Source organism: Ictalurus punctatus, unplaced genomic scaffold (assembly GCF_001660625.3).
Source record: "Ictalurus punctatus breed USDA103 unplaced genomic scaffold, Coco_2.0 Super-Scaffold_100046, whole genome shotgun sequence".
NCBI lineage: Eukaryota > Metazoa > Chordata > Actinopteri > Siluriformes > Ictaluridae > Ictalurus > Ictalurus punctatus.
In genome coordinates this window covers 4,873,121-4,886,330 of record NW_026521087.1, presented here as the reverse complement: position 1 = coordinate 4,886,330, position 13,210 = coordinate 4,873,121, and the positions used below count along the sequence as shown (strand labels likewise).

The following is a 13,210-nucleotide window of genomic DNA, read 5'->3' as shown; positions in this document are numbered from 1 at the left end:
GCCGTAGTCCCAGCAGTCTGGAATTAAAAAAGATTTGAGCTCCATCCAGAGGCAGAAAGGATCTGGATCTCTAGTATCTCCATAAATTCGTGTGGGGACATGTCATCAGTACGTCTGGCGATTGTGTTATCTGAGAGCGGGAGTTTAGATATGTCTTTAACCGCGTCAGGGCCGAGCATCTCGTTGACAGTGTCTTTGCAGGCAGTTAGTATTAACGTCTCTGCCACAGTGTGGGACTTTTTTCATTTAGCTACAAGTTCAGCAACTAGCTTTGAGGGCTTTCTCATTTACCTTTGTGGTTTTTCTCATTAATATTGCCTGTTTCGGTGTTTTCACGCAGACAAACAAGATAGTCCATCGGCTTGTTTTGAAGCGACGGATGTTTCGCTTGGAGATAGTGTTTAAGCTTGCTTGGCACCATGGCGCTATTGGACAGCTTCTCGCCACACACCAAGCATAATGGAGTCAGGGTCATCTCATCGCTGGTGAAAGTAAATCCTAACAAAAGATAACTTTTGCTCGAGCTCACAGTCTTTGCTTTCTTTTTACCACCACTCATACTAGGCCCTTAACCTGGGTCACAATCTTGTCCAGGGCCCAGTTCGGAGTTTGCATTTTTCCTTTTTAAAAACTTCTCCATCACTGACACATCACTGACACCACGACCTGTCGCATGCGTCACTAATTCTCTTGTCTCTAAGAAGGTAGGAGGCAATTACCTGCTGCCACCCGGACGAATATTACATTACTCTGCCAGTCACTATATTACAGCACAGACACTCAACCATGGCTTATTATTTGCAGATAATAATGAATAAATTTTAATAAATAAGAATTTTAAGACTAAGTGAAATTGGACAATTTCTCAAGGCACGCTTGACGATCTCTCACGACACACTAGTGTGCCACGGCACAGTGGTTGAAAAACACTGCTCTACGGTATGTAGACTGTATTACATGCGTGTTGAGCAGAGAGGAGATATTATAATATTATACAGTATCTGGAAATATAGTGTGTGACTGCTGCTGAAATAAGGAAGAGACTTAGGATTCTCCTTTTCAAATCTGAAACCAAATTGCTGAAGCAGCACAATACTTACCTGAACAGATTACTCTGCGAAGTCTTTAGTAATTTAAACTAAGCATTGGTGGTTCAGTGGTAGCATTCTTGCCTGCCACGCGGGAGCCCCGGGTTCAATTCCCGGCTTCAATTCCCGGCCAATGCAGAAGTGAGTTTTGAAAGTTAAGCCTTCACCAAAAGAACATTACAAGCCTTATCATTTCTGCCCAAACTAGACCAACTCCATGCTGCTGAAATATACAAGAGACTTAGGATGCTCCTTTTCTATTTTGAAACCAAACTGTTTAATCAGAACAATACTTAATGAAAAGCACACTCTGCATTGTCCTTAATCCTTTAAGATAAGCATTGGTGGTTCAGTGGTCAAATTCTGACCGACCACGCGTGAGGCCGGGGTTCGATTCCCGGCCACTCACGACTGAGTTTTGAATATTGAGCATTCACCCAAAGAACTCTACAAGCCTTATCAATTCTGTCCAAAAAAAGGGTAGCAGACACAGTCCATGTTGCTCAAATATACAAGAGCCTTAGGATGCTCCTTGTCAATTTTGAAACCAAATTGCTGAGTCAGCACAATACTTACCTGGAAAGCGCCCTCTGTGAAGTCCGGGTTAGATTCCAGGCCAATGCACAACTGAGTTTTGGAGACATTTGTGTTGCTTGAGCCTTCACCCAAAGCCTAATCAATTCCGCCCAAAACTAGGGTAATGGACAAACTCCATGCTGCTGAAATATGGAAGAGATTTTCCTTTATAATTTTAAACCAAATTGCTGAAGCAGCACAATACTCAGCTTTAAATCGCACTCTGCGAAGTCCATGGATTTTTAAGATAAGCATTGGTGGTTCAGTGGTAGAATTCTCACCTGCCACGCGGGGGCCAGTCACACGTAGGTGTAGAGCGCTGACTAGCCAATAGAAAGCGAGGATAATCCAGGAGGAGGGTCGGACGAACCTAACGTAAAAACATCCGTTCAAATATTTATATTATATTATCTGTTACCTGGTTTTATCTGTTACCTGTTACCTGGTATCTATGTAATTTTTTAAAAGCGGCATTGTCAACATTTACTATTCCGATACTCTTTCAGTGTGTAAAATTAACTGTTAAAGAAGAATGTGAAATTAACAATTTGTCAAAATTAAAATAACTATCTAAATAATATATGCAGGGTGTGTTATAGTAAGTTATTGAAAATGTATTCCAAATAAGGAGTAAGATTTTAAAACATTTACAAATACACGCTAGATAAAAAATATTTACAAATACACAGGACAATTTTTTTTAGTTTTTTTAAATACAATGTTGTCTATACACAATTCCACAATGGTAGAGAGAGAGAGAGAGAGAGAGAGAGAGAGAACACAGAAGACGCAGAATGAGATTCATGGTCAACAGTATTACACAGGATTTGTAACTATTTACCAAAATCCAACCTTGTGCTTGGCTTGCAATCAGACATGCCATGCACAGACCTTAAATACTGTGTTTCACAACAAAGTTATTTTCTCTTTTCAACAATCCACCTCTGCCTCTCAGCATCCATAGAATGAGGACTGCTGAAACTCTGCCCATGTCGTCTCTGCATTCATTCCCTGTACTTGATACAGGGACAGCACTTTAGAAGGACAGTAAATGTATCTGCCTGCCGCTCCAGGGAAACCAGTGTGGATATGAGGGCTATTGGGTCCTTGTTTTAGTGGCTGGTGGCAGAACCTGCACAGATGACCAGAAGGCCCTCTGCAGAGTATGCCTCAAAGACTTTCCTGTATCAGTAGAAGTATTTAACATCACCAGTCTGCTAAAAGAAATGTACAGAGGAGCCATCACCCATGTAACAAGAATTTGGCTGACCACAAGCTAAACAGGATCGAATTTGTTTTTTTGGTGTCTTCTCAACTGTTGCCTGTGTCAGAGGTACGTCTTCAGGAACACCACTAGCAGGTGGATTGAACGGAGCGGGTGGCTGTATTGTTCCTGACCACATCTTCTCTTTGAGGTGTTGACTTCTCTTGCAAAGGATTGTCTTTAATGCTTCTTGCCTCTTCAGGTGAGCCCCGAAGTAAATCACCTGATGGGCCTCTCCTGAAGGACACGTTGATTCTCCCAGGGAATTTTTTTTTCTTCATGCTGATGGCCTGAATAGTACCCATAGATATGAACAATTACCATAAATAAATATATAAAAAGAATTCACTTAGTTATGCATTATGTTTTGTAAAATTATGGTAACTGATTCTTTTAAAATAACTTGACAGGTTTCATATTAGAGTAAAAGATCAATGACCTAAAATTTAATTATACAACTATTGAAAAGATACACATCTACTCTAATATATTCTAACTTAATCTAACATAACTGTGTGATCTGCTCACTTGTTACCAAAAGACTTTATTTTAAGTGTGTTTGACTACTGAACAAACAGTAGACAATAGAAATGTCACTCGGCATACAAACGTATAATGATATTCCTGAATTGACACTACATATATAGTTTAAACCATTCAAATGATATTCATAATATACCGATGTTTCTTTTGAGTAAATAAGCAATTTTGTTATTTATAAGTCGCTTTGGTTAAAAGCGTCTGCTGAATGAATAAATGCAAATGTAAGTGTACAGTTCACTTTACCTACCGCCTAAGAGCGCTTTTTTTCTCAGGTAAAATGATGAATGTTAATCGCTGTCTGGGGGAAAAAGAAATAAACAAAAAGAGATGAAAGCCGAAAAAATAAAGCCAATAAAGTATTAACTGGTTTATGAGGTAGTGGAGGCAATTCAAAATATAGATCTTCAAAAAAAAAAGAAAAAACAACACCAAGCTTCGGAACGGCGCCATGGAATCAACATGTGGCAAAGATATATTATTAAAAATATATTGCATCCGTAGTGATAAGGACTACTACTGAGAATTAATTGGAGAAGTTAAGGATAACTACTTTCTGTTCTGGGAAAGTTAAGCAGAACTACTTTCAGCTAACTTCCCTGGCAGCAGTGGGATTTGAACCCACACCCCCGAAGAGACTGGAACCTAAATCCAGCACCTTGGACCACTCAGCCACACTACCCCAAGCCGGCAAACAAGAAATCTGGCATGGGCGTGACAAATGGACTGTTGTGAGACTCAAGTGCCTTTCGCTTAACCGGCTCTGGCGGAGACATCTAACCATTTCCAGCTGAAGACAGAGCTAAGGCGTGGTCTTTTGGACGTGATTCGTCTAGGCTTAAGACCCCATGGTCCGCGGTCACATCGGTAGTGTTTGCGGAAGAGCTCTTCTGCTATGACCTTACATCCCACTTATGGTGGTGCTTGAAAGTTTGTGAACCCTTTAGAACTTTCTACACATCTTCATTACCAGGACCTAAAACATCATAAGATTTTCACACAAGTATTAAGAGTAGATAAAGAGAACCTAATTAAAGAAACCAGACAAAAATATTACACATGGTCATTTATTTATCGATGAAAATGATCCAATATTGCATACCTGTGAGTGGCAAACGTATGTGAACCTTTGCTTTCAGTATCTGGTGTGACCTCGGTGTGCAGCAACAACTGCAAACAAACGTTTCCGGTAACTGTTGATCAGTCCTGCACGTCAGCTTGGAGGAATTTTAGCCTATCCCTCGTTACAGTACAGTTTCATGTCTAGGATGTGGGTGGGTTTCTTCACATGAGCTGCTTGCTTCAGGTCCTTCCACAGCATTTCTATTGGATTGACGTCAGGACCTTGACTTGGCCATTCCAAAACACTGACTTTATTCTTCTTTAACCATTCTTTGGTAGAACGACTTGTGTGCGTAGGGTTGTTGTCTTGCTGTGCGGCCCACTTTCTCTTGAGATTCAGTTTATGGACTGATGTCCTGACATTTTCTTTTAGAATTTGCTGGTATTATTCAGAATTCATTGTTCCATCAATGATGGCAAGCCGTCCTGGCCCAGATGCAGCGAAACAGGCCCAAACTGCAACGCTACCACCACCATTGTTCAGAAATGGGATACGGGTCTTATGCTGGAATGCAGTGTTTTCCTTCCCCCAAACATAAGCCTTCTCATTTAAACCAAAAAGTTCTAGTTTGGTCTCACCTGTCCACAAAACATTTTTTCGAGTAGCCTTGTGTCTTGTTCATGTGATCTTTAGCAAACTGCATGCAGGAAGCAATGTTCTTTATGGAAAGCAGTGGCTTTCTCCTTGCCATCCTGCCATGCACACCATTGTTGTTCAGTGTACTCATTATGGTGGACTCATGAACATTAACATTTGCCAATGCCAGAGAGGCCTTTAGTTGATTAGAAGTTACCCTGGGATCCGTTGTGACCTCGTGGACAATTACATGTCTTGCTCTTGGAGTGATCATTGTTGGTTGACCACGCCTGGGGAGGGTAACCATGCTCGTGAATTTCCTTCATTTGAACACAATCTGTCTGACTGTGGATTGGTGGAGTCCAAACACTTTAGAGGTATTTTTTTAACTTTTCCAGCCTGATGAGCATCAACAACTCTTTTTCTGAGACAAACTTCCTTTTTTCATACCATGATACACTTCCACAAACATGTGTTGTGAAGATCAGACTTTGATAGATCCCTGTTCTTCAAATAAGACAGGGTGCTCACTCACACCTGATTGTCATCCCGTTGATTGAAAACACCTGACCCTAATTTCCCCTTCAGACTAACTGCTCATGCAGACGCCAACAGAGTCTGCACCATGCACGCTTCCTTTACAGAATGCGCTTAAGCAAGGTCTTTACAAGAAAAATAGGATCCAAACCCACATGGGCTGTGCACAGCAGATTGGCAGTTCATCACCTTAACCTCTTGCTGACATAGCTCACGCGTATGAAATTACATCCCGGTGTGTGGAGCAATAAAGAGGTTTCGGTGCAGGTTCTCTGCCCCTGTCGTCTGGACTGCGGAATGCGTTCTGCGTTGACGGACTTCCAGAGACGCAAGAGTCTTACAGCAGCTGTGGCCAAAAAGCATAGAAAGACAGTTCACGGTTGCAAAACACATAACCACAGTGCTAGCTTTTCACATTTCTCCACCCTCTCTAGCGCTAGCTCAGGGACCTGTACAAAGCTTCCTGTTTGTAGGCGTGAAACAGACTGCAACAAAGCCAGTCATTGCTGGAAAGAGGAGGCAAAATGACAAGTTTGCGACGTGGATGGGATTCGAACCCACGCGTGCAGAGCACAACAGATTAGCAGTCCATTGCCTTAACCCCTCAGCCACCTGAACTTGCTTTATTATTTGCAGGTGCCTTGTACAGTAAGACAGGGTAACTAATACTCAAAAGCTTGTTTTGTGTGTTAACATGTACAGTAGATGGACATATTTTTTCTGGTGCTGTGTGACTGCAGAATGTAGTGCAGTTAACACAGTAAATTTCCTTGGATGCTCACTTTTAACTCGAGGAGGTCACAGTTTGCCCAGACATCTTTTATTTAAATCTGTCAGTCTGTCACCCACACGTCATTCTGGGGGACGAAGAGGAGGAAGCTGGACAGATACATTTATTTATTATTGCTGTTTCCTCAATCCAGTGCAGAAAGAAGAAAAACAACACAACTGATTTAAAATAAAAATATAGAAAACAATCTAATGTAAGGTTCTGATCCGGTTTGCTTTCAGCAGGAAGGCTGTCCTCTTTCCTGTTGCTCTTTCTCTTCTATTAGTCCATTTGTCCAGTCTGAATCGGTTTGATTGTTTGATTCGTTTCGAGACGATTCGGAGTCAAGTAATTTTCTAGTGAGAGTCGCACACTTCCAAACGAACTAGACTGAGATGAGTATTTGATTCTCACTAGAAAGTGATTTGACTCTGAATCAACTCTAAATGAATCAGTCAAACTGATTCAGACTTGATAAAAGGACTATGAGATGTGATTAAGATATATATTCCAATGTTTTGCTTTACAATTCCACTGTGTGTGTGTGCGCACCTGTGTGTGTTTTTCAGGAGAACGAGAAACTCTGACACAAGAGTACATCCTGACCATTGGTACTGTGCACACATCAACATACACACACGTCTCCATGCTAGACATCTCAGGAGCTTTCACACACAGTGCTAGGAATATCCCGGGACAGAGAAACGCACCTCCTAAGTGAGCGAGTTTAGCGTCAACCGGTGAAATTTGCTGTAGCGTGAACGCTTCGCCTCTGTGAGCTTCACTCTCTGTCAGGTTCACTGTAATTAGACATAAAATGTACATAATTATTTTGCATACATTTAGGATTTAATGTTTTTTTTTTTTACTCTTCAAGGAACAGAAATGATCTTTCGAGGCAGCTTCTTCATCACTACCTGCTCCGTTTGACTCAAAAATGTAACGACCGGTTTCAAAAAGTCACAATGTCTTCAGTTCATGTGATTTTGCTGTTGAATTTAAACAGGAAATGTGAAATATTTTTGTTCCTTTATGTTTCCTCTACTGTCTTTTTGTTGTGATCTTGAACACAGTTGTATTTTTTTTAAAAGAATACATAAATGATCATTCTATTTCTCTCACTTTCCTTGTCCTAATTGTCCTGTAGTTGTGTTGTGCTTCCCTTTATAAATGCATCATTGATGGCTTTAAGTAAGGTGAAAGAATAGGATGCAGTTTCCATAATGCAAATATTAAGAAATCATGAAGAACTAATGATACACGGATTTATAACAGACACGTATATGATGGAATGGAACTCCCATAATGCACCGGGGCAAACAAAACGAAAACATTAAAAAAACCATGTCATTTCTAATTAGTTATTGCAGTAAATGATGTTATATTCATTACAGGTCTTTTGCCTGTACAACTGTTCAGAAGAGTTTGATTGAAAAGTGTTTCCATAATCCGTACCATAAATAGTATAACTACTTTTTTATTGTTTTATTTATTATACAAACCTCCCCCTCAATGATGCAAGCCCAGCCCTAGAGATAATTCCAAGACAGCTTCCATATTGAGTGAATGGTGGAAAATTTGTCTACATCTAGAAGTGATTGTGAAACTATAGTAGTAATCTGGCTCAGTGTTATGTTACGGTACCTTGTCAGGAAGCAAGCACAGGTGGTGCTGAAACAGGAAGGCGAGGAGAAGAAGGTAAGGTTTTCGGGCGAACAGTCAACACTGGGCAAGGCAGGTAATCATGGTCGAGAAACGAGTACAAAGGCTTGGTGAGCGCCAGAGATGAGAATTCTGAGCGTTTACTTCATGAGCTAGTACTGCGCGAACTTCCTCTTAAATGCTGTGTTAGTGAGTGAGTGCAGGTGTCCGCAATCAGAATTCCGGAAAATGTGTGCGTGTCTGGGAAGTGTAGTCCTCGTCGGCCATGTTTGTAGTTCGCGCTGCACTCTGGGAACTGTAGTTGCGAGTTCGCCGTGAAGTGACACTCAGGGAATGGTGGCTTGAGCCCATCTCCTTTCTCTACCAGATGTTAATCATTTATTTCTTTATTTGTTGGTTGACTGTTTTGTTTTTGCTATGCAGTATAAAAGACCAAAGTGGTACTTAAAAAAAAAGAAAAAGAAAGAAAAAGTCAATTACATTTATAACAACAACTACAACAACAAAAAGTCAAATGGAGATGTACATTGCTAAATTTTCAGTTCTACTTCGTTAAAAAGTAGGAGCGTAACAGGTTTTAATACAGTTTATAACTCATATCTATCTCTAATCAAAGCCTACATCTAACCAAACATTCAAAATAGTAACTTCCTAAGTCTTGAGAATGTTTATCAAGTCAGTGAAAAATAAAGCATTTCATTAGGACATCACCAGGTTAAATAACAGCACATAAAACACTTAATCCTAGCATGAAAACTAGCATTGGCTTTCTGTTTCTAGCTGCTACGACTCATTTATATAGGTGTTACGTTCTCCAATGTATTTATATTTGCTCTATGTGCCATTTGTGTGTCTGTGCCGGTGGTGGGATGGGTTTCTTTTGTCTCCTCCCCCTTCTGTAGGCGCGGCACATGCATGCCTCACGTTCCGGCTTGCTAGTGGATGATCACATCTTGTCCACGCCTTCTCCGGCCTTGTGCGCAAGGATTGGTTGGCTGCACGTTTCCGGAAGTGTACTTAAGCCTCGTCAGTCTCCATCCCAGGACAGATCATTGCCATTGCTTTGTGTATAGTGAGAAGTGCTTTTCGTGTATGACTATCTCGCTTGTGTATGACCTTATGCCTGATTCGACTTTGTTTATGCTCTGCCCGGTTACGATTCGAGTGATACTCTTGTGTTTATATGTACATATTATTTTGTTAATTAACACACTAATAGGCACCTGTGTAAATAGTGCATGGTTAAGAGTAGTTAAAAGTAAGTAAAGAGTAAAAAGTCTTGTAAGTAAAAAGTCAATTACCATTATAACAACAACAAAAATTCAAATGGAGGAGATGTACATTGTAAAGTTTTCAGTTTCTTGTAAGTTTCTTTTTCTTGTTTCGTTAGTTTTCTTTCTGCACAGTTAGAGGGTATTTTTGTTTATTATTTTGGCCTGGTCGGATTCTGAAGTGATAACCACTATAGATATATAAAAGGTGAATAAAACAAAGCAAACACACTCTTGGTCTCGCCAACCCTTTCCTTTTTTTTTTTTATTGTATGTTGCGGCCTGACCTAGACCATAACAGAATTGGGGGCTCATCCTGTGCTTTCCCTCCTTTCGTCCCGTTTCTCTTTCGGCGTGTTTGTCTGGCGGATTTATCCTTGTGGTGGGGGGAGGGAGGGAGGGTGTGTGTGTGTGTGTGTGTGTGTGTGGGTGTGTGTGTGTGTGTGGGTGTGTGTGTGTGTGTGGGTGTGTGTGTGTGTGTGTGTGTGTGTGTGTGTGTGTGTGTGTGTGTGTGTGTGTGTACGTACGTACACAGGTTATAAGACATGGCTACAAAATTTAACCTGGATCAGTTTACCTTTTGTCCCACGTTAGAGCAGTTTGAGCGATGCTGTAAGGATGATCTGTTGCTCCTTGCGGACTTTTACAGCGTATCGGTTGCACGGAGCGCCACCAAGCGAGACATCAAAAAGCTGCTGTATGAGGAGCTTGTAAAACAGCGAGTCATGCTTGAGCCTACCGAGGCGGGTGTTGCATCACCGGTCAGTGGTTCCGAGGATTTGGCTGCAGCGGAGGCTGGGGCCAAGCCCGAGGAACCGACGCGCATAGATCCCGCGGTAGTAGACTCTCCATTAGAGGAACCCATGCTCGCACTGCAACTGAAGAAACTTGACCTTGTCGTCTGCAGTATCAAGCTCAGCTACAGTTCCCCACACTGGAGCTGGAAACTAATAAGGAGATAAAGCTGAAGGCGCTGGAGTTAGAGTCGTTGTGAAATAGGCCAGCTCCCGGTTCACCTGCGTCTCCTGCACCTGCGCTTCCTCTACCTGTTCATCAGTCATCGCCTGTGCTAGAGCTTGCGCCTCGTGGCACCTCGTCTGAGAGTCCTGCTGGTTTTGATGTTGGTAAACACATTGCTTTAGTTCCTGTGTTTAGGGGAAGTGAGGTGGACACCTATTTCCCTGTGTTTGAGCGCACTGCTGCCACTCTGCAGTGGCCTAGAAATATTTGGTCTTTATTGCTACAGTGCAAGTTTGTGGGAAAAGCTCAAGAAGTATGTTCTGCTCTAACGGTGGAACAAAGCTTGGAGTATGAGACAGTTAAATCAGATGTGTTACGGGCATATGAACTTGTCCCTGAAGCTTACCAGCAGAAATTTCGAAAGCATGCCAAAACCGCCATCCAAACATATGTTGAGTTCGCGCGTGTAAAGTCTGCGTTCTTTGATAAGCGGTGCGCCGCAGATAAGGTCGTTACTTTAGATCAGTTAAAAGAATTGATCCTGCTGGAAGAATTTAAGACCTGTATTTCTGACAAACTTGTGGTTTATTTGAATGAGCAAAAAGTCTCTTCACTCGCTGATGCTGCCGTTTTGGCTGATGAGTTTGTGCTCACGCACAAAACTGTATTCTCCCCTCCGCGTGGTGATGTATCTGATCGCAGCTCCAGCTCCAACGCTCCTGTGAGCGCATCTAGAAGTGCTAGTGAGTCCCGTGAATGTTTTTACTGTCGCGAATCTGGTCACCTCATTGCTGCTGCTCCCGTTTTAATATACAAAAATCGACGGAAAGCACAAACAGTCCTAAGAGTGTGGTTTTAGTGCAGGTACAACGACAGCACTGACAGTTTGCATTCACTTTCCTCAGTTGATATTTGAATCTTTTATTCTGGATGGCGTAGTTTTGCTCTCTGACCGTAAACCACTGTGTATTCTGAGAGACCCCGGAGCCGCTCAGTCCTTTATGGTGGAAGGTGTCCTTCCTTTGTCTGAGCACTCTAGCTGTGGTGTAGATGTTCTAGTTCAAGGTATTGAACTTGGTGTAGTGAAGGCCCCATTGCATACGCTGTAAAAAATATTTGTTCACGCAACTTAACTTATTGAGTTGTCTTTTTGCTTTGACTTTAAGTTGTATTTATGTAAAATAAGTAATTTCAACTTAAAAAGTTTTGTTGACATAATTAAATAATTGACCCAACTACTCTTTCAAGTAATGCAGACTTCCCGAGTACAGTTGAAATACTGTTATAAAAGTAAGGTGAACTTAACTTTTTCAAGCTATCTGTACTAAAATTCAAGTTCATTTAACTTAATGTGGCTTATTTTCCTAACTTACATTAGCAAGTTCAACCAAATAAATAACAACCCATTTTCCATATGAAAGACTTGATCAATTGTTTCACTTATAAATTTACAAATGTAAACAGAACAAGTCAAACAGATTCAAATATCCAGAGCTACAATAGCCAGTGTTTCTTTTAACTCTTTAAGCAAAAGGTTTTTATAATGTGGTAAGATCAATTTGAGTAAATAGAAATCTATTACAATTGTAAAAAAAAAAAAAAAACAAAAACACACACATTAAATGACATGAATTTCTCAAAATAAACAGAAAGTGCAAGCAGAAATCTGTTTTTGCCTAACAAAATTACATTTCATTTGCCCAGTGTTTAAAGGTGAAAATATAAAACAAAACTGTCTTAGAAACTAACATACACATAACACACCACCACGTGAAATCTCTTTTACAGAAATGCATAATACCCATCTCTACTTCAGCAGTTTATTTTTAAGTGAATGTACTCGTGCACTGCAGGCGTCAGCTCCAATGTTCATGAACAGCCTCTGAATGACCTCAAACGTGTATTTGAAGTTTTTGGGGTTTTCAACTTCCTGAAATGTATCATCTGTCATGAAAATAAAACAAGGTAAACTCCATCAAAATATCTGGAAAAATCAATACATGGACTTCTGTTATCTGAATATCTTCCAACATCCCTTCTTACTTTCCTCGCAGACACTTACCTCACAGATCTTTATGAACTGAGATGGATTCTCCCGCATGGACAGTGGCAGCCCCAACTGTACTGCAACCCTCTTCCGTTGATTTGATGCCTCAAAAGAACAAATGTTTTATATTCAAATTATGCAGGAAAAGAGAAATAGCAAGAAAGGAAATGACCACAGTATTTACAAAACAAGTACACTTGAAGTAAATCTAGTCACATTTTTATCCAGGTTCTCCACTGTGGCACTCATTTCTGTGTTGTCTGCATAGCGCCTTGTGCGGTACAAATACAGCAGCTTTGAGGCGTGTTTGTCAAGACCCTCATAAAAGAACTTGCTCAGGTCCATTGACACAAGTCTGGTGAATTCTGCGCTGACATTCAGTCATTACAGAACATCAAACAAACATAACACAGAAACATGTCAAACAACACTGAAAAAAAAGGCATTTGAATTTTCACAGTGCGGGTCAAAGGTCATAAGGTTCCATTCCAAAGTACTACAGCACTGCTGCCAAGTGCATAAAGTTACACTTTACTTTAGGTAAAAGAACAAAAAATGCAAGTTTAATATTTTTTACATATTGGTTATGACAAAAAGACAAAGTTACTTCTGTGCCTGAAATAATTCTATGAAGAAAAGAAAAAAAAGTCATTAAAAAATGTAATAAACAGTGTACACAAGCACGATCAGGACCAAAGTAATAGATTCTCACCAAATCTCTTGATATATTTCATGGCTAGCCGTTCATATACATATTGATATTGTAAGCAAAGCTAATGAGGGAGTGCAGCAATGTG

The 13,210-nt window shown here is 40.7% G+C and overlaps 1 long non-coding RNA gene and 1 other non-coding gene across 2 annotated transcripts in view; both read right to left on the bottom strand.

Moving 5' to 3' along the window:
* Positions 1-4,068: 4,068 nt before the first annotated feature.
* Positions 4,069-4,150, bottom strand: trnal-uag (transfer RNA leucine (anticodon UAG)). Its single transcript has one exon. It is a non-coding gene; the product is annotated as a tRNA-Leu (tRNA).
* Positions 4,151-12,430: 8,280 nt separating this feature from the next.
* The window catches only part of LOC128630215 (uncharacterized), a 3,224-nt gene continuing 2,444 nt past the window's right edge, over positions 12,431-13,210 (bottom strand). The window contains exons 2-3 of the long non-coding RNA XR_008394599.1: positions 12,630-13,210; positions 12,431-12,518 (exon numbers count right to left, since the gene is read on the bottom strand). The exon at positions 12,630-13,210 is cut by the window's right edge and continues 430 nt beyond it. This is a non-coding gene — a long non-coding RNA (uncharacterized LOC128630215). The remainder of the gene's footprint in view (positions 12,519-12,629) is intronic.